This window comes from Hordeum vulgare, chromosome 3H, assembly GCF_904849725.1.
Source record: "Hordeum vulgare subsp. vulgare chromosome 3H, MorexV3_pseudomolecules_assembly, whole genome shotgun sequence".
NCBI classification, from domain to species: Eukaryota; Viridiplantae; Streptophyta; class Magnoliopsida; order Poales; family Poaceae; genus Hordeum; species Hordeum vulgare.
In genome coordinates, this window is record NC_058520.1 from 593,839,864 (window position 1) to 593,861,877 (window position 22,014).

Consider the following 22,014-nt stretch of genomic DNA (forward strand, 5'->3'; position numbering starts at 1 on the left):
TGGGCCTCCACATGGCCGCTGTGGCCAGGCCACGCAGGGGGGCCTATAGTCCCGATTGATGACACCAACCAGGACCAAAAGGCATCCACGCTTCAGCACCTGGCTGGAGTTGAGGTTATTTTTAAAGGGGCTGGTTTAGGGGTTAATTTAGGTTGTTATTAGCTAGCTAATAGAGAAAAGTGTCCTCTCTTATATATCTCTGTGCTTGGTCATCCGTCGTGCTTTGTTGAACATATTTACAAAATGTAGACACAAGTTACATGCACATATATGCATCTTTTTTACACTATATCATTTCATATCATTTTCGTCGAATGGCAATAGTATTCTAATCGATCATCTAACAACTCATCATCAACTTAATCATATACCAAGTTATCATATGATACACATAAAATAAAACAGAGAAACATCATAATATATATATAGTCATCATATGCATCATGCATCCTAATTAATCGATCATGTCAAGTAATAATATAAACTAGAATAACTTGTCTCTCATAAGACCTAGTCCTCTCGCTCTTAGATATAATGCCATAAAACAGAATAACACCTATGGTTCTATGATGAATCACAGAGATCCAACGGTCTCCAGCTTGTGGCTTGCGAACCTTCTTTATTTCTCTCCATGCTTCAATTTGGAGTCTTTTTTATCTTGATTTGAAGTTAATCAAGTATGGAGCATAGAACTCAGGCCTCAGCGGGCTTCTAATTCTCATTTGACCATTTGGGTCCATTAACGGATGTACTACATCATGTGGCAGTTGCTGTTGAAAAACATAATAATAACCTAGTTAGCAATGTAATCAACACCATTTATGCAATAGTGGAGCGTACTTAATTAGGAAACTCTTACCAAGACATTTCGGCGAATGTCATCTGGACTCAACCTATGCACTAGTGGCATGTAAAATGAATAACTGTGGCCAATTCCAAAATGATACGGGAAGGTATCCCTAGAAGCCAGAACACCAGCAACCAGAAAGTAGAGAAGATGGTCCTTCTCCTCCCAATTTAGATGTGATCCATACGTGTAGTGTGTCGTGTCAATTAATTTTCGTAATTCAGTCGAAGCAACGAAATAAGCTGTAAATTATAATTTAATAAGTTTAGTATATAGATGAACACCAACTATTTCTAAATATAAATGCAAATTACTTCACATGGAGGTAAAACAGGAAGCATATCATCGACAACCACCCAAATTTTGTAATAATTTAATGTTTCAAAAATACTTAGAAATTTTGTAATTGTCCACAAGATGAGGGCATTATATAAACCATTTAAAACGACCACATGTGCTACGATCATTCAAAGGACAATTTGGGTTGTTGTTGTTGTTGTTTGTACAACATGTAACATGATATAATTATAACTATGGCCCAATAACTAGGAACATGCAACGTATGGCCAAAGTTTTAATAGACGATGAACACCACATGTCATGTAAATTGCGAGAGGAAAACAGGTTGACTACACCAACTATTTATAAATATAAATACAAATTACTTGACAAATATGGTTGAGAAACTCACATGGAGGTAAAATAGGAAGCACATCATCGACAACGACCCAAATGTCAATGTTGTCTGGCATATTATCTTCAGGACGAAGATCGAAGTTGATTTCCATTCCCTTCTGAAATCCATATGCCTTGTAAAGATCTTCCCACTTTGGGCACCCAAATTCTGTTTGAAAAACTGAATTAAATACTTCGATAACAAATGTGTGACCATGTATAGTCCTCAGCTTAGCGCTCATCATCTCAATTCTCTCGTGGTCTTCGAAACCGAGGCTCTTCAAAACATATCTTATTGCATGGCAAGGGAGGTACATATCGCCATTCTCGTCAAGCTTCATGTTGAAGAACCTATCGTCTCGCAGGTGAGGCATGTCGCACATACCCCGAGAGTCGCCGCAATATTCATATTCGCAATATCCATCGTCAGACATTTCCTGTTTTAATATGGTAAATGTGTGTAAACAACAATATAATCGTGACACACTATATATATCGAAAGAATTGAACATCTATATATAATAACTCTTCATGCTCGCATCATGCATCATCATATATAAAAACAAGTCCTACTAATTAATCATCATCATACATAGTTAAATAAAGTGTGTCACGATTATATATAACAACAAGTCGACGTCGATGCGGGAACTACTTCTATATATAGTTAAATAAAGTAGTTTTATTAATTAAATCAACTAGTTCAACTACTAAGCACTTACTATAAATAAATAAAGTAGTACTTACTAAAAACAAACTACTTCTATATATATATTAAATCAACTAGCTAGTTCAACTATATATGAAGCACTTACTATAAATAAAATAAAGTAGTACTTACTAAAAATAAACTAGTTTAACTATAGTTCTATTATTTTTCTAACTAATTATATTAAACACTTTCTCTTCTTATTTTTTCCTTTTTCCTCTATTCTAAATATGAACATATTCATAAATGACTTTGATTATGCACAATTTTCCTATACATACACAATATGAACATATACATAAATTGACAAAGAAAATACTATGAACAAAAAAATCATTAAAATTCTATGAACAAAATTACAACAGAAAAAAATCATAAAAATTATATGAACAGAAAAAAATCATAAAAATTTGACATATTCGATCTTTGCATATATATGAACATACAAACATGCATATTCAACAATAATATCACCAAAAAAAATCTTTTAACAGAAAAAAATCTTTGCTCACGGCGACGGCGACGGAGACGGCGAGGTGCGGCGCGGGACGGGGCGGCGTGGCGACGGTCGACGGTGAGGTGCGGCGCGGGCCGGGGCGGGGCGGCGACGGTCAGGGGCCGGCGGCGTCGCGGGGCACGGGGCGCGGGACGGCGCGGGGCGACGACGGCGACGGCGATGGCGAGGCGGCGTCGGGATCGAATGGAGAGAGGGGAGAGAGATCAAAATTTCTAAACTGTCGCTTATATAGCCCCACCTTTAGTCCGGGTTGGTGGCACCAACCGGGACCAAAGGTCTCTTTTCAACAGCCCAAAGGGCGGGAAGCAGAGGCATTGGTACCGGTTGGTGACACAAATCGGGACCAAAGGTCTCTTTTCAGCAGCCCAAAGGGCGGGAAGCAGAGGCATTGGTACCGGTTGGTGGCACAAACCGGTACCAATGCCTCCCTTTAGTCCCGGTTGGTGCCACCAACCGGGACCAAAGGCCTTGCGTGGTGCGGTGCTATGTTTAGTCCCACATCGCTAGTCGAGAGAGCTCGGAGTGGTTGATAAGCCCTGCCGAACCAACCACTTCGAGCTCCTCTCTATTGCAGGCTTACGGACCTAAATTCACTCTCTGTGCTTGTGGGCCTATTGGGCCTACTGCGGGCCTGCATCCTGGCCCTAGTAACGGGTTTCTAGTCGTATGCACGCTGTGGTGGCCCTATAGGCGGCAGTTTTTTTAAAAAAAATAGTGTTTTTGCTTTCTTTTTTTGTTTCTAATTACTTTTTTTAGATAATTCTTTTTGCTATTAAAGTTTGTAGCAAAATTCTAATTACTTATTTATTTTCTTTTATGATAATTCTTTTTGCTTTTAATGTTTTGAACAAAATTCTAATTACTTATTTATTTTCTTTTATGATAATTCTTTTTTCTATTAAAGTTTGTAACAAAATTCTATATATTTTTAGTTTCAATAATACTAGAGGCAAAAACTGGATGCACTTCGTGTACAAAACGGACAATCTCTTTGGAAGTATCAGGGTTTCATACGGAAACTCGTATGTTACAAAGGGATTTCATTTTTTTGAACTTATTTGAACTCTATAGTTTTTCTGTGTTCAAAATGCACCATTCAAAGCCACATCATCTATTTACAACCCTTTCTGACTTCATTTGTTAATTTTCATGCATTTACTCATTATTTTGAGTTATAAGTCCATGAAATTGAAGAGCATTTCAAATGAACTCTGAAAAGGTTCAAAGTTGGCATGGTATCAACATTTCACCCACATAGCATGTGCGAAAAAGTTGAGAGGGTTACGGCAAAAACTGGATGCACTTCGTGTACAAAACGGACAATCTCTTTGAAGTATCAGGGTTTCATACAGAAACTCGTCTGTTACAAAGGGATTTCATTTTTTGAACTTATTTGAACTCCATAGTTTTTCTGTGTTCAAAATGCACCATTCAAACCCACATCATCAATTTACAACCCATTCTGACTTCATTTGTTATTTTTCATGCATTTACAGATTATTTTGAGCTATAAGACCATGAAATTGAAAAGCATTTGAAATGAACTCTGAAAAGGTTCCAAGTTGGCATGGTATCATCATTTCACCCACATAGCATGTGCGAGAAAGTTGAGAGGGTTACGGCAAAAACTAGATGCACTTCGTGTACAAAACGGACAATCTCTCTCGAAGTATCAGGGTTTCAAATGAGAACTCATCCGTTACAAAGGGATTTCATTTTTTTGAACTTATTTAAACTCCATACTTTTTGTGTGTTCAAAATGCACCATTCAAAGGCACATAACAAATATCTAGCACAAGGAGAAGAAGGAGAAGAGACCCCCACAACAAGAGACGACATTCTTCTTCTCTCATATATATGGTGGACACTAGCTCACCTGATTTTTCAACCGTCGATGATGGTCGCTACTCCTACTTCCCCTAGTGCATAACAAATATCTAGTACAAGGAGAAGAAGGAGAAACAACCTCCACAGCAACAGTCGACATTCTTCTTCACTCATATATGGTGGACACTCTCTCACCTGATTTTTCGACCGTCGATGATGGTCGCTACTCCTTCTTCCCCTAGTGCATAACAAATCTCTAGCACAAAGAGAAGAAGGAGAAGCGACCCCCACAAAAACAGTCGGCATTCTTCTTCTCTCATGTATGGTGGACACTCCCTCACCTGATTTTTCGACCATCGATGATGGTCGCTATTCCTTCTTTCCCTAATGCATAACAAATATCTAGCACAAGGAGAAGAAGGAAAAGCGACCCCACAACAAAAGTGGTTCCGCTGCACGCCACGTGGTTCCGCTGCACGCCACGTGGGACTAATGGTCTTTCATTTTTAAATGACTGTTTTAATCAAAAACAGATCTGTTACAAAAGAGATTTCATTTTTTCAACTTATTTGAACTGAAGACTTTTTGTATATATATGTGGTCGAAATGCATGATACCATGAAGTTAGAATGGGCTAAACCATTCAAAAGTAGCAAATGAAGTTAGAAAGGGCTAAACCATTCAAATTTGGAAACTATAATGGCACAAACAGAAACTAGACATATATAAATTGGTCCAAGCAATACATGATACTAGTCCAAAGAGTACATAATAATAGCTACCATAGATATATATACAAGTGTTCGACGTTGAGAAGACTACTCGTCTGAATCAGAATGTCCACCTTACTCGAGGTGACGCTGGCCATAGTTAAGGACTCGAATCTTGCGGTACAGCTCATATGAAACGTATGCATCTTTTGGTGCATACTCAATGTTGATACGATCAAGTGGGGCCTTCTCCCAAAGTTTGTGCTGAGACTTTGGGAAATTGGTCTTCATATTACCATACTCCTCGTCGATCAAGGCAACTTCCATATGAGCCATCGAAGTCCTGACATGTCGAAGCCTGAACATCGTTTGGAGATCAATGAGGCAACAAGTTGGTATCTCAATACCGAAGCTGTACCTCATATTCATCTTGTCCTTCGTTATGTCAATGGTAGCAGAAGTGATGCCGCTGTGAAGGGAGTCCATGAGTTCTGGACAATGCTTGTCACTACCGCAACAAAAATAAATTAAAATGGAACAAATGTTACATACTGCTGCAATAAGGAAACATGTTTCACTACAAGTAAAGAGAAAATTATCTTTAGGATTCAAATGGAACACATTGCTGTCCTATGCAATTTTCATATCCTATGAATTGATCAAGAAACCGTAAATTAACTATGACATATATATATATTCTCCCACGGTTTTGCAAATATTCAATATGCTAGACATATTGAATATTGCTATCCAATGGAACCTAGAGAGATCACTATAGCTATCCAATGGAACCTAGAGAGATCACTAGCTATATGCAATTTTCATGACTATGACATATCATATTGCTATCCAATGGAACCTACAGAGATAACTAGCTCTATGCAATTTTCATAACCTTGGATCAAAGAACGCCGCATAAAATTGTATCACTACAACTATGATTTCAATGGAACATATTGAACCAATCAGATTTTTCACTGTGGAACACTATTCCAATCAGATTGTGTTCCCCTTCAACTAATCAAAATTGTTTCACTTCAACTATTTGAAGGAAACCAACTATGATTGAAACAAATAAACTTACAATGTCATTACCTTGGATCAAAGAAAGCCTCAAAACTTACCTCACCCATTGGAAGATCAAGACATGGTGTTTGAAACATAGTTGGATGATGGCAACACCGCGTTGATCGGCCGTGTACTCCCGATCAAGTCCCAAGAACTTCTCATGATCCACTGCAGCATCACGCCATCGTTCCTTCATCTGTCTAAGAAAATGCCGCACCTCCCTGCTCCCGTTCGTGTACACGACATCGAGCTTGGTCTTGCCATGTGCGAGCACCTCTCCAAATCGAGTTGGCATGGTGGAAGAAGAGAAGGGAAGAAGAGAGGGGAAGAACAGAGCGAGAGCGAGAGAGGAAGAAGAACAGAGAAATGGCGACGCGACAGATACTCTGCTTCGGTTGTGGTTTTGGGAAGCGGGATGCAAACCATTTGGGCCTTTAGTCCCGAGTTGAGCCACCAACCGGGACTAAAGAGGGATACCAACGGTTGCCACCACTACGGCAGGCCACGTGTCAGACCTTTAGTCCTGAGTTGAGCCACCAACCGGGACTAAAGGGGGATACGAACGGTTGCCACCACCGCGGAACACCACGTGTCAGTCGCTGGATCTTTAGTCCTGGTTTTTGGCGCAAACCGGGGCTAATGCATCGAACCGAACCGGGGCTATTGCCCCGCTAGGGCCTGGCATCTCGAACCGGGACCAATGCCTGGCATTGGTCCCGGTTTTAGTTTCAACCGGGGCTAATATGGTTTTGGGCTTCGACCGAAAGAAACATTTTCTACTAGTGTGACAACTTCGAGATCATAGTTGCTTATGCCATGCTTATTTATCTAGGAGCTTATAATGGTTTGTCTTGGATGCCAACACGAATGTTGAGATGACTATGATGTAGTATGATAGGATCGTATCCTCCTTTGAATGTTTCAAGTGGCTTGACTTGGCGCATGTTCACGCATGTAGTTGAAACAAAATCAACATAGCCTCTATGATGTTCATGTTCATGGTGATATATGTCCTACTCATGCTTGCACTCAATGTTAGTTAATCTGAATGCATTTTGATGACTGTTGTCGCTCTCTAGTTGGTCGCTTCCCAGTCTTTTGCTAGCCTTCACTTGTACTAAGCGGGAATACTGCTTGTGCATCCACTTCCATAAACCCAAAGTTGTAACATATGAGTCCACCATACCTACCTATGTGCGGTATCTATTTGCCGTTCCAAGTAAGTTTGCATGTGCAACTCTCTAAACCTTCAAGAAATAATCTGTTTTGCATGCCCGAACCGCTCATGTGGTGACAGGGGGCTATTGGTATCTTCCATGCTATGCGTGTTATCCTTGATATGTGTTTATTCACTATCATTCACGAGAAAGGGGCCGGTAATTGGAATTCTGAGTTCCATACTCAAATTGAAAAGATAATTGCAAACAAAACTCCCCCAGGATTGATGTTGGTTTGGACGGTACCCGAGGATTCGGCTAGCCGTGGAGTGTGATTGATTGGTGGTGGGGGAGTCAAAACTTTACTTTTCTGTTTGGGAACCGCCTATAGCATGTGTAGCGTGGAAGGTGTTGAGAACTCTTAGTCATTGCATTGACAATGAAAGCATGCCACCCAAAATTATTATCTTTGTTTTCAAAGCTTGAGCTCTGGCACCTCTGCAAATCAATACTTCCCTCTGCGAAGGGCCTGTCTATTTATGTTCCTGTTGAGTTATCCTCCTCTTACAAAAGCACCAATTAGAGAGAACCTCTCTCATTTTTATGCTTTTCTTTTAACTGTGTTGAGTGTGACTATGACTGGATCTTCATTGCCATGAATTACAATGTTTAGTCAGCCCTTGGTCTTTGAAGGTGCTCTGCATTTATGTTTTGCGGTCTCAGAAAGAGCTAGCGAGATACCATCTATTCGTACTACTTCATGTTGTTTTGATTGAAGTGTTGACACTTGAGGCTTATTATTATTTGCTCGCTAGTTGATTATGCCATTGATATGAGTTTTAGACCTAGATGTCATTTGCTTATGTGGTTTGATTGTGATCTTGCTGAAATTCTAGTTATGAGTTAGACATAGTTGTAACAACAAGATCAAACAGAGTTCGTCAAAGTTTTTCTTTTGTCTCTCTCAGTTTGTCAACTGAGTTGCTTGAGGACAAGAAAGGCTTTAAGCTTGGGGGAGTTGATACGTCTCCGTCGTATCTACTTTTCCGAACTCTTTTGCCCTTGTTTTGGACTCTAATTTGCATGATTTGAATGGAACTAACCCGGACTGACGCTGTTTTCAGCAGAATTGCCATGATGTTGTTTTTGTGCATAAATTAAAGTTCTCGGAATGTCCTGAAAATTTACGGAGATTTTTTCTGGAATAAAAGAAAAATACCTGCGCAAAGATCCACCAGAGGGGGCGTGGGAGTGGGACACAAGCCCACAGGCCGCGACCACCCCCTATCTCAGCTCTATATCATCCGTTTCGCCTGGAAAAAAAATCTGAGAGAAGGTTTCATCGCGTTTTGCGATACGGAGGCGCCGCCACATCCTGTTCTTCATTTGGAGGACAGGTCTGGAGTCTGTTCTGGGCTCCGGAGAGGGGAAATCATCGCCATTGTCATCATCAACCTTTCTCCATTGACAATTCTGTGATGCTCTTCATCGTTCGTGAGTAATATCATCATAGGCTTCCTGGACGGTGATGAGTTGGATGAGAACTATCATGTAATCAAGTTGGTTTTTGATGGGGATTGATCCCTAGTATCCACTATGTTCTAGATTGATGTTGCTACTACTTGGCTATGCTTAATGCTTGTCACTAGGGCCCGAGTGCCATGACTTTAGATCTGAACCTATTATGTTGTTGCCAATATATGTGTGTTTTAGATCCTATCTTGCAAGTTGTAGTCACCTACTATGTGTTATGACCCGGCAACCCCGGAGTGACAATAGCCGGAACCACTCCCGGAGATGACCATAGTATGAGGAGTTCATGTATTCACCGTGTGTTAATGCGTTGTTCCGGTTCTTTATTAAAAGTAGAACCTTAATATCCCGTAGTTTCCATTAGGACCCCGCTGCCACGGGAGGGATGGACAATAGATGTCATGCAAGTTCTTTTCCCTAAGCATGTATGACTACATACGGAATACATGCCTACATTAAATTGACGAACGGGAGCTAGTCACATATCTCTCCGTGTTATAGCTCTTACATGATGAATCACATCGGTCACACTCATCCATCACCGATCCACTACCTACGAGTCTTTTACTACTGGTCCTCGCTACGTTACTTTGCCTAGGCTTGTCCCTTGCTACAACAGGGATTGGGCCACTTTGCTACTGCTGTCACTACTGTTGTTACTTGTTACTTTGCTGTTGTTACTTGCTACTCCACTGTTACTTGTTAGAAGACTTTGTTGGCACGAAAGTCCCGTCAACAAGGCTTTTTCTAGCGCCGTTGCCAGGGGTTGTCGAAGATTTTTCTGGTGCCGTTGTTATCGTACTACCTTGCTACTGATACTTTGCTTGCAAACACTAACCTTTCAGGTGTGCTTGAATTGACAACTCAGCTACTAATACTTCAGAATGTTCTTTAGCTTCCCCTTGTGAGCGCATCAATAAGTTTGGGTTGAATACTCTACCCTCGAAAATTGCTGCGACCCCATACGCTTGTGGGACATTATATAGGTGCACTAGTTCGACGAAGATATGGTGATACAGGTGCTATATGGATGGTAGATATAGGTTTTTGTAATCTGAAACTACAAAAACAGCAAGGTAACTAGTAGTAAAAGTGAGCACGAACAATATTGCAATGCTTGGAAACACTTTCACTAGTGGAAGTTCTCTCAACTATGATAACATAATTGGATCATATAACTAGCCCTCATTGTGCAACAAAGAGTCACTCCAAAGTCAATAATAGCGGAGAACAAACGAAGAGATTATTGTCGGGTACGAAACCACCACAAAGTTATTCTTTCTGATCGATCTATTCAAGAGTCCGTAGTAAAATAACATGAAGCTATTCTTTCCGTTCGATCCATCATAGAGTTCGTACTAGAATAACACCTTAAGACACACATCAACCAAGACCCTAATGTCACCTAGATACTCCATTGTCACCTCAAGTATCCGTGGGCATGATTATGCGATATGCATCACACAATCTCAGAATCATCTATTCAACCAACACATAGAACTTCAAAGAGTGCCCCAAAGTTTCTACCGGAGAGTCAAAACGTGTGCCAACCCATATGCATAGGTTCCCAATGTCACGAAACCCGCAAGTTGATCACCAAAACATACATGAACTACTCACATGAATATGCAATTGTCACCACAGATAGACACGTGCAAGACATACATCAAGTGTTCTGAAAGACTCAATCCAATAAGATAACTCCAAAGGTATAACTCAATTCATTACAAGAAGGGAGAGGGGGAAGAACGTCATAAGATCCAACTAAAGTAGCAAAGCCCGCGGTACATCGAAATAAAGACATCTCAAGAACATGAGAGAGAGAGAGAGATCAAACACATGGCAACTGGTACATACCCTCAGCCCCGAGGGTGAACTACTCCCTCCTCGTCATGCAGATCACCGGAATTATGAAGATGGCCACCGGAGATGGATTCCCCCTCCAGCAGGGTGCCGAAACGGGCTCCAGATTGGTTTTTGGTGGCTACAGAGGCTTGCGGCGGCGGAACTCCCGATCTAGGTTTATTTTGGGGGGTTTATGTATTTATAGGAATTTATGGCGGTGGAATTACGTCGGTTGGGCCCCCGAGAAGGTCACAAGCCTGCTAGGTGCAGCCTAGGGGGTGGGGCGCCTCCTGGGATTGTGACTCCCTCATGGCTCTTCTGGCCTTCTTCCAAAGCTTCGGGGGTATCTTTTGGTCCAAAAAAATCATCGCGAAAGTTTTATTCCATTTGGACTCCGTCTGAAAAAGGGTCAAAAACACAGAAAAAATAGAAACTGGCACTAGGCACTCACGTAATCGGTTAGTCCCAAAAAAGATATAAAATAGCATATTCATGCATATAGAACATCCAAAGTTGACAAGATAATAGCATGGAACCATCAAAAATTACAGATACGTTGGAGACGTATCAAGCATCCCCAAGCTTAACTCCTGCTCATCCTCGAGTAGGGAAGTGATAAAGACCGAATTTTTGATGTGGAATGCTACCTAACATATTTGTCCTTTGTAACTTCTTTCTTGTGGCATGAATGTTCAGATCCGTAAGATTCAAAACAATAGTTTACTATCGACATGAAAACAATAATACTTCAAGCACTAGCAAAGTAATCATGAACTTTTGAAATAACAAGGCCAAAGAAAGTTATCCCTACAAAATCATATAGTCTGGCTATGATGCATCATCCCCACACAACGAATTTAAATCATGCACAACCCCGGTATTGGACAAGTAATTGTTTTTGCACTCTTACTTTCTCAAAAAATTTCAACTCTCACGCAATACATGAGCGTGAGCCATGGATATAGCACTATAGGTGAAATAGAGTGTGGTGGAGGTTGTGAGGCAAAAAGGAGGAGATGGTCACATTGACTCGGCGTATTAATGGGCTATGGAGATGCCCATCAATAGATATCAATGTGAATAGGTAGGGATTGCTATGCAACGGATGCATTATAGCTATAAGTGTATGGAAGCTCAAAAAAAACTAGTGGGTGTGCACCCAACTTGCTTGCTCACGAAGACCTAGGGCAATTTTGAGGAAGTTCGTCATTCGAATATACAAGCCAAGTTATAAAATGAAAATTCCCACTAGTATACGGAAGTGACAAAACAAGAGACTCTCTATCATGAAGAACATGGTGCTATTTTGAAGCACAAGTGTGGAAAAAGATAGTAGCATTGTCCCTTCTCTCTTTTTCTCTCATTTTTTGTTTGGGCTCTTTGGCCTCTTTTTTTCATTTTTTTGGTTGGCATCTTTGGCCTCTTTTATTTATTTATTTCCTCGCATGGGACAATGCTCTAATAATGATGATCATCACACTTCTATTTACTTACAACTCAATACTTAGAACAATGATGACTCTATATGAAATGCCTCCGGCAGTGTACCGGGATGTGCAACGATCTAGCTTAGCGTATGACGTTGAAACATCTCGCTAGCTATCTTACGATCATGCAATGGCAATATGAAAGTGACTGCACATGTCATGAGACGGAACGGTGGGAGTTGCATGGCAATATATCTCGGAATGGCTATGAAAATGCCATAATAGGTAGGTATGGTGGCTGTTTTGAGGAAGGTATATGTTGGGTTTGTGCACCGGCGAAAGTTGCGCGGCACTAGAGATGCTAGCAATGGTGGAAGGTGAAAGTGCATATATACCATGGACTCACATTAGTCATGAATAACTCATATACTTATTGCGAAAGTTTTATTAGTAATCGAAACAAAGTGCTAAACGCATACTCCTAGGGGAAGGGTTGGTAAGTGTTAACCATCGCGCGAACCCGACCGCCACACAAAGGATGACAATCAATAAATCAATTATGTTCCGACTTCCTAACATAGCGGTTCACCATACGTGCATGCTACGGGAATCACTAACTTCAACACAAGTATTTTTAGGTTCACAACACCCTACTAACATAAATCTAATATTCCAAAATCCATATCTCAAAACTTAATTGTTAGGAATCAAACTTCTCTTAATAATCAATCCATTTGAATATGGAAGTTTTTATTATATCCTCTTTGGATGCCTATCATATTTAGGACTACTTTCATAGCGCACGCCAAATACCAAGTTACTTAGAGAGAGCACTCTCAAAACGATATAAGTGAAGATCGAGAGTTTTTGTTTCTACAAAATATGACACCACCGTGCTCTAAAAAGATATAAGTGAAGTACTAGAGCAAAAGGCAAACTACTCCAAAAGATATAAGTGAAGCTCAATGAGTATGAATAATTATTTGGCTATGTGAAGACTCTCCCATCTAATAATTTCAGATCCTAAGTACCTTATTCAAACAAAATAAAATGACACTCCAAGCAAAACACATATCATGTGGTGAATAAAAATATAGCCACAAGTAAAGTTACAGATGGATTGAAGACGAAAGAGGGGATGCCTTCCCGGGGCTTCCCCAAGATTAGTCTCTTTGGTTTCCTTGAATATGGCTTTGGGGTGCCTTGGGCATCCCCAAGCTTAGGATATTGCCACTCCTTGTTCCATAGTCCATCGAAACTCTACCCAAAACTTGAAAACTTCACAACACAAAACTTAACGGAACTTCGTGAGATGGGTTAGTATGATAACGGGCAAATTAATCACTCAGGTACTGTCAAAACAAGACTCATAATTATTTTCACACTATCCCTACTGTACATTACTATTTCCACAATTTATATTACTCAATATAATCTATGGAAACACCAAAACAAGCAAACTATGCATTGAAAACAGAATCTGTCAAAAACAGAACACTCTGTAATGATCTGAATGCTAACCATACTTCTGCACCTCCAATTTTTTTTGAACCATTATGAAAATTATGGAGATATGCATATCAATCAGCAGCAAAAAGAATCAGCTCAATATCTCTCTCTGGATAGGAATGAAAAATAATTTCGTGAGCGCAAAGTTTCTGTCTTTTTCAGCATGATCAAACAACTATCACCCAAAGTAATCATAAAGGCTTTACTTTCCACTTTATTGAAACTAAGGCAATAAAACATGATTAATACAATAGCTTAATCATGTGAACACACAAAAACAGTAATGATACATATTGGGTTGTCTCCCAACAAGCACTTTTCTTTAATGCCTTTCAAGCAAGGCATGATAATTTCAATGATGCTCACATAAAAGATAAGGATTGAAACATAATGGAAGCATCATGGATCATATGACTAGCACGTTTAAGTCTAACCCACTTCCTATGCATAGGGATTTTGTGATCAAACAACTTATTGGAGCAAGAATCATCTAGCATAGGAAGGCAAAACAAGCATAGCTTCAAAAATTTCAACACATAGAGAGGAAACTTGATATTATTGCAATACGTAGAAGCATATGATCCTCTCTCATAATAACTTTCAGTAGCATCATGAATGAATTCAAGAATATAACCAACACATAAAGCATTCCTTTCATGATCTACAAGCATAGAAATTTTACTACTCTCCACATAAGGAAATTTATTCTCATCAATAGTAGTGGGAGTATCGTAAAAGACTTGAACACTACAAATAGTTTCCACATTGAAAAAGCAAGGTTTAGCAAAGGGGTACTCATAATTGTGACAAGTTTTATCATCATTCTTCTTTATATCATAAGTATCATCTCAATAATCATCATAGATAGGAGGCATGCTTTCATCATAATAATTTTGATCATTCAAAGTGGGGGAACTAAAAAGATCATCTTCATAAACATAGCACCCCCCAGCTTGTGTATTTGCATATCATTAGCATCATGGCTATTCAAAGAATTCATACTAACAACATTGCAATCATGCTCATCATTCACAAATTTTATGCCAAGCATTCTATGTAATTCTTCTTCTAGCACTTGAGCACAATTTTCCTTCCCATCATTTTCACGAAAGACATTGAAAAGATGAAGCATATGTGGCCAACTCAATTCCACTTCTTTTGTGGTTTTATTTTATAGACAAAACTAGTGATGAAACAAGAAACTAAAAGATTCGGTTGCAAGATCTAAAGATATACCTTCAAGCGCTAACCTCCCCGACAACGATGCCAGAAAAGAGCTTGATGTCTACTACGCAACCTTCTCCTTGTAGACGTTGTTGGGCCTCCAAGTGAAGAGGTTTGTAGGACAGTAGCAATGTTCCCTCAAGTAGGTGATCTAAGGTTTATCAATCCGCACGAGGCGTAGGATGAAGATGGTCTCTCTCAAGCAACCCTGCAACCAAATAACAAAGAGTGTCTTGTGTCCCCAACACACCCAATACAATGGTAAGTTGTATAGGTGCACTAGTTCGGCAAAGAGATGGTGATACAAGTGCAATATGGATGGTAGATATAGGTTTTTGTAATCTTAAACTACAAAAACAACAAGGTAACTAGTAGTAAAAGTGAGCACGAACAGTATTGCAATGCTTGGAAACAAGGCCTAGGGTTCATACTTTCACTAGTGGAAGTTCTCTCAACAATGATAACATAATTGGATCATATAACTAGCCCTCAATGTGCAATAAAGAGTCACTCCAAAGTCACTAACACTACATGAATCACCTTCTTTGCCGTCTGCCATCACAGACGGCAAAGACAAATACCCGGACGGCAAAGACAGTACCACAGACGGCAAAGATTGTCACGGCCGGCAAATTTTCTGCGTCAGCCTACGACGGCATAGGACCTTCTTTGCCGACGGCCCCCTAAAGAGTTTGGGACGGCAGCCGAGAGGCGTTGCCTCCGTTAGGGGGTTAACGGAGCCTTTGCCGTCTGCTTCCTCGGCAACCTTTGTCGTCAGCCTCCTGGGCAACCTTTGTCGTCAGCCTCCTCGACAACCTTTGCCGTCCGCCTCCTCGGCAATCTTTGTTGTCTGCTTCCTCGGCAACCTTTGCCGTCTGCCGTGTCCTCCCCTCCCCCTCTCTCCACTTTTGTATTCTGCCCCCTCCTCTGTGCCCTCTTCTTTGCCGTCCGCCTACCCAGCAGGCAGACGGCAAAGAGACTATATGGCCAGCTGCTACTGCCCAGGTTGCACAGCTGGGCGCCACGTGGCACCTTTGCCGTCCGCTGGCAGACGGCAAAGGCCTTTGCCATCAGCTGGCAGACGGCAAAGAGCCTATATTGTCCCTTATTTATTTATTTTTTCTATTTCACATCACATATACATATAATTCAGAGCACATATATCATAAATATATCACAACACATATATGATATACATATAAAGCTCATCAATGACATTTGTTCATCAACGTACATCCCATATATCAAAAGAACCAACACATACGAAGTTTCATCCATATATACATACATATAGTTGCACATATATTGTTCATCAACACATACAAAGAACCAACACATTGTTCATCAACTCAAATAAAAACGGAAACTAAAGCACTCCAACGCCAGCTTCCATGCATGTAGTACATCCAATCTGCAAAATGGGAATAAGAAAGTAAGTAGAAGAAGAACAACAACATATATATGACAAATAAGCTAAATTGAAGAAGAAAGAGAAGAAGCAATAAGAGAACAAGGAGAAGAAAAACAAGGAGGAGGAGGAGGGGAAGGGGAAGGAGAAGGAGAAGGAGAAGAAGAAAAAAGAAGAGAAGAAGAAGGAGGAGGAGAAGGAGAGAAGAAGAAGGAGAAGAAGGAGGGCTCCTTCTCCTTCTCCTTCTTCTTCTCCTCCTTCTTCTCTTCTTCTCCTCCTCCTCCTTCTTCTTCTCCTCCTCCTCCTTATTCTTCTCCTTCTCCTTCTATTCTTCTTCTCTTCTTCTTCTTCTTCTTCTTCCTTCTCCTTCTTTTTGAGCTAAATATTCCAATTATGTCATTTTAGAGGAAAACAAGCTAAGTATATAATATTCATGAGCTAACCAAGGTTCTTATGCCATTTTGAGCTTATTATGGTATTTTGGAGCTAAATGAGCTAATTATGTCAATGTTGGGTTAATTAAAGCAAGGATAATATGAAAGAGGAGAAGAAAGAGGAGGAGGAGGAGAAGAAGAAGAAATCAAGAAGAAGGAGGAGGAGGAGGAGAAGGAGGAGGAGGAGAAGGATAGAAGGTCCTGGGCCTTCTCCTCCTCCTCCTCCTCCTCCTCCTCCTCCTCCTCCTCCTCCTTCTCTTCTTCTTCATCTCTTCTTCTTCTTTCTTTTCATTTTGCCTATTTCTTCTCCTCTTCTTCTCTTGTTGGAGCTAAATTACCTAATTATGTATTTTTGAGCTAAATATTCCAATTATGTCATTTTAGAGGAAAACAAGCTAAGTATATAATATTCATGAGCTAACCAAGGTTCTTATGCCATTTTGAGCTTATTATGGTATTTTGGAGCTAAATGGGCTAATTATGTCATTGTTGGGTTAATTAAAGCAACGATAATATGAAAGAGGAGAAAAAAGAGGAGGAGGAGGAGAAGAAGAAGAAATCAAGAAGAAGGAGGAGGAGGAGGAGAAGGAGGAGGAGGAGAAGGATAGAAGGTCCTGGGCCTTCTCCTCCTCCTCCTCCTCCTCCTCCTCCTCCTCCTCCTCCTCCTTCTCTTCTTCTTCATCTCTTCTTCTTCTTTCTTTTCATTTTGCCTATTTCTTCTCCTCTTCTTCTCTTGTTGGAGCTAAATTACCTAATTATGTATTTTTGAGCTAAATATTCCAATTATGTCATTTTAGAGGAAAACAAGCTAAGTATATAATATTCATGAGCTAACCAAGGTTCTTATGCCATTTTGAGCTTATTATGGTATTTTGGAGCTAAATGGGCTAATTATGTCATTGTTCGGTTAATTAAAGCAAGGATAATATGAAAGAGGAGAAGAAAGAGGAGGAGGAGGAGAAGAAGAAGAAGTCAAGAAGAAGGAGGAGGAGGAGGAGAAGGAGGAGGAGGAGAAGGATAGAAGGTCCTGGGCCTTCTCCTCCTCCTCCTCCTCCTCCAACTCCTCCTCCTCCTCCTCCTCCTCCTCCTCCTCCTCCTTCTCTTCTTCTTCATCTCTTCTTCTTCTTTCTTTTCATTTTGCCTATTTCTTCTCCTCTTCTCCTCTTGTTGGAGCTAAATTACCTAATTATGTCTTTGTGAGCTAAATATTCCAATTATGTCATTTTAGAGGAATACAAGCTAAGTATATAATATTCATTAGCTAACCAAGGTTCTTATGCCATTTTGAGCTTATTATGGTATTTTGGAGCTAAATGGGCTAATTATGTCATTGTTGGGTTAATTAAAGCAAGGAAAATATGAAAGAGGAGAAGAAAGAGGAGGAGGAGGAGAAGAAGAAGAAATCAAGAAGAAGGAGCAGGAGGAGGAGAAGGAGGAGGAGAAGGATAGAAGGAGGAGGAGGAGAAGGATATTATCTTCTGTTGCCCGGCTCTCCAAGGAGCCGGAACCCTAGCCTCCGCCGCACCTAACCTTAGCCGCGACGGCGCCATCTCGCCGGCGCATCCGCTCCAGCCCTCGCTCCCCTCCTCCCTGCCCTTACAACCGCGGAGGAGCCGCTCCCCATACTCTCGCCCGAGGCGATATCGGGCACCCTGCGGGAGCTTGTCCAAGCGGTCCGAGGCATCAGCCTCTACCTCGCTGGGACCCAACCCCCGCCGCCGAGCGTCGCCCCCACTACCAACGGGCCATCGTCGCTGCCGTGGGCCACCCCGGCCTTCCAGCCACTCCACGGAGGGGCGCCGCCGCCGCCGCCGCAGCTGCTGCTGCAGCACTACCACGCCGCGGGCACTCCCTGGCCGGTGTGGCCGGCCACCACCGCGCCGCTGGGGGGGCTGCCCCAACAGTCGCTACCGGCCACCACGGCGCAGGCTCCGGCGCCGCACCAGCAGCCGCCGCCGCCATCGACAGCAGCACCTCCAGCGCCCCAAACCACCGGTCGGCACCTGCACCAGGTGCAGTTCCCGTCATCGCCATCGCCAATTCCCGCGTGGGCAGCCGGATCATCTTCGGGTCCGATCTATACCCCGACACAGGAACACCCAGCGCCCTCTCTGCCGTTCGAGCGGTCCTCCAGCTCGGCGCCCTACGTCCCGGAGTTTCCCGACCCGGCATACGCGAGGCCACCGACATCCGCGGCTCCCGGGCACGGCGGGCCGACATCTCCTCGGTTCGCTAAGCTGAACTTCACCACTTACGACGGCGCGGAAGACGCCCTCAACTGGCTCAACCAGTGCGAGCAGTTCTTTTGGGGGCAGCGGACGCTCGCATCGGATCGCACCTGGCTCGCGTCCTATCATCTCCGTGGTACTGCCCAGACTTGGTACTACGCCCTCGAGCAGGACGAGGGCGGCATGCCACCGTGGGACCGCTTTCGCGAGCTCTGCCTTCTCCGGTTTGGCCCCCCCATTCGTGGCAGCCGACTGGCAGCCCTCGGCCGCTTACCGTTTACCTCAACGGTCCAGGACTACGCCGACCGATTCCAAGCCCTGGCATGCCACGCGCCAGGCATATCCGGGACTTCGACGCCCTCACGATGACATTCTGGCGGCTGGGACGCCAGATTGGCCTTGGCCTCCTCCTCCTCCTCCTCCTCCTCTTTATGTCTTTTTTGAGCTAAATTACCTAATTATGTCTTTTTTGAGCTAAATTACCTAATTATGTCTTCTTGGAGCTAAATTGGCTAATTATCTCATTTTAGAGGAAAACAAGCTAAGTTTGGAGGAGAAACTTACCGTAGTGGTCATCAAGGAGGAGAAACACCACGGTTGCTCGCGCCGGCTTCGTTTGGAGACGGTTGCCCTGGAGAAGGGTCGTGCGATGCCGCTCGGGAGTTATTCTGCAGAAAATATATTTTGCAATGTCTCAGTTAGCATGATGACACTCAATTATTAATACTAGCTTATAATGAAACTCACCGTGCCAATCGAAGAGAAGACGGGCATCGGCGGAGGGACTTGACCGCTCTTCTCGCACAGACCCTGAAGAGTGGGTCGTATTAGTTAGTATTGAAACAGACATTACACACATGATTTGGCTAATGTGAAAAAAACATACCACAAAAAGCTCGTACAGGGCCCGTTGACCCGCCTCATTCCGAGCCCTCTCCTCCTCAAGCAATCGTGCCGTGCTCTGGTCCCTCTCATCAAGAGCAGCCTGAAGAGCAGCCTGGCTTGCCAATCTCTCTTTCTCAAGAGCAGCCTGGTTTGCCGCTCTCTCTTTCTGAAGAGCAGCCTGAAAAACCATTCCTCGTTACCACAGTAATGATCTATGGTGACACACATAATGAAATGGATGAAAGTGTTCTTAGTCCGTACAACTAACCTCGATGGCAAGTTCGACTGGTCGTGGACGACGTGTTATCTCAGGACAGTTGCTCGACTGGCGCGCCTTGATCTCCGGAAGAGTGAGTGGACAACGTATTATCCCATCTCCAATGGCTATCGAGCCATGGGGCCTCCCGCCACCAGATATCATCACCAGCTCTGGATCCAAAGGTTCCTGGCTAGGGTTAAAGTCATCCCCTTTCGTAGCCTTCCCCGCGTCCCTGTATGCCACGAGCTTCTGGTGGGATGATATGTTGGTGAAGTTACTGGGATTATCCAGGTCAGACTCAGAGAATGCCTTCGCCTTCTTGTACGAGGCAGTATGGGCCATGCCATAAACGTCGTACAAGTGTGGCATCTCAGTCTTATTGTGATGCGCCTAAAAGAGAGGAACAAAATATTAGCATAAGAATGAATTGCATGAATCATGAAGCAAATCACATACCCAGTTTCGTCCAAACTGAAGTAAGTTGGTGCTGCCTTGATGGTGTGGCACACCAACCATTTGGCTATGCCGATCCTTCGCATTATCGTGGACGGCTCGCCAGCTGCCTGTGCACCACTCATCAACCAACGCCTCCCAACAATCCATCTTATCCGCACACCATCTCGGGGGCACCTGTAAGTTATTAGAAAGAATTTTCAGCGCTACGCCTATGAATGAAACCAAGAAAACTACGTAGAAGGACTTAAGAATAGGTAATTACCTTCATGTATTGCTCCTTCTTCAGAAACTTTCCGCGGCAATCCTTCTTCTCCTTCTTAATACCACGCGTGGCGTAGTAATCTCGAATAGCCTGCGGCCGAGCCTCGTGGCGCAAGTTCAGTAGTAACCGCCTACACTCGACCTCGAGAACCCTGGCCGCCGCCTCCTCATATCCATCCTCACACCTATAGAAGGTCTGCAATCAAACGTGAAAACACCGATTAGTACAATAATTCGGTATATGCTTAATTTTAGATTCTGTAAAAGGATAATTTACCCAAAAGCTCCTGATCACCATCTCGGCCCTCGTGTGGCACAAGACACCATCTATAATCTCCTCCGGCGGGGCCTGCGCAGCCTGGTAGTGCTCCCAGGTAAATCCTAGTGTAGGAACCTGACCCTCACCAGGCAACGTGACAAACCCCGGGAAATTTGTCCGGCAAAGCACACCAAGGACGGAGTTCGGCCTGCGGACTCCAAGAAGGTGTACCCATCCCCTGCAGTATGATAAGGTCAACGCATTAGATATTTGAACAAACTTGAAGGCAAAAGCTAAAAAAGGGTAAATGTACTTACCTATCTCCTTCAGGTTTTATCACCGGCCTCTGCTCGCGGGTAGCCGGGGCGACCGGGAGACGTGTACTACCACGCTTGTACACGGTAGCCGGGGCCCCGTCCACCTGCACATCGCCCTCGCTATCCGTAAGCTCATCCCCGCCCCCTGAGCCACCCGGACCCTCGGTCCAATCCGGCAACTCGGTACGATCCGGCCAAGGCTCCCATCCGGACCTCTCCACGTCGGGTGAAGCCTCCGGAACCGTAGTCTCCTCCGGCTGCTCCTGGGCCGAATGCACCTCGACCCGAGGCTGCTCCTGGACCAGAGTCTCATGGGACGAATGCCCGTGAACACCAGGCTCCTGGACCGGAGTCCCCGTAGCCTCCTCCGCAAACGGGTCGACCATACTAGTCCTATGCTCGGGTGAATGAGCTGGTGGTGGTGGCGAGGACGGCTCAACAGTCCTCCTGGATCTTCCG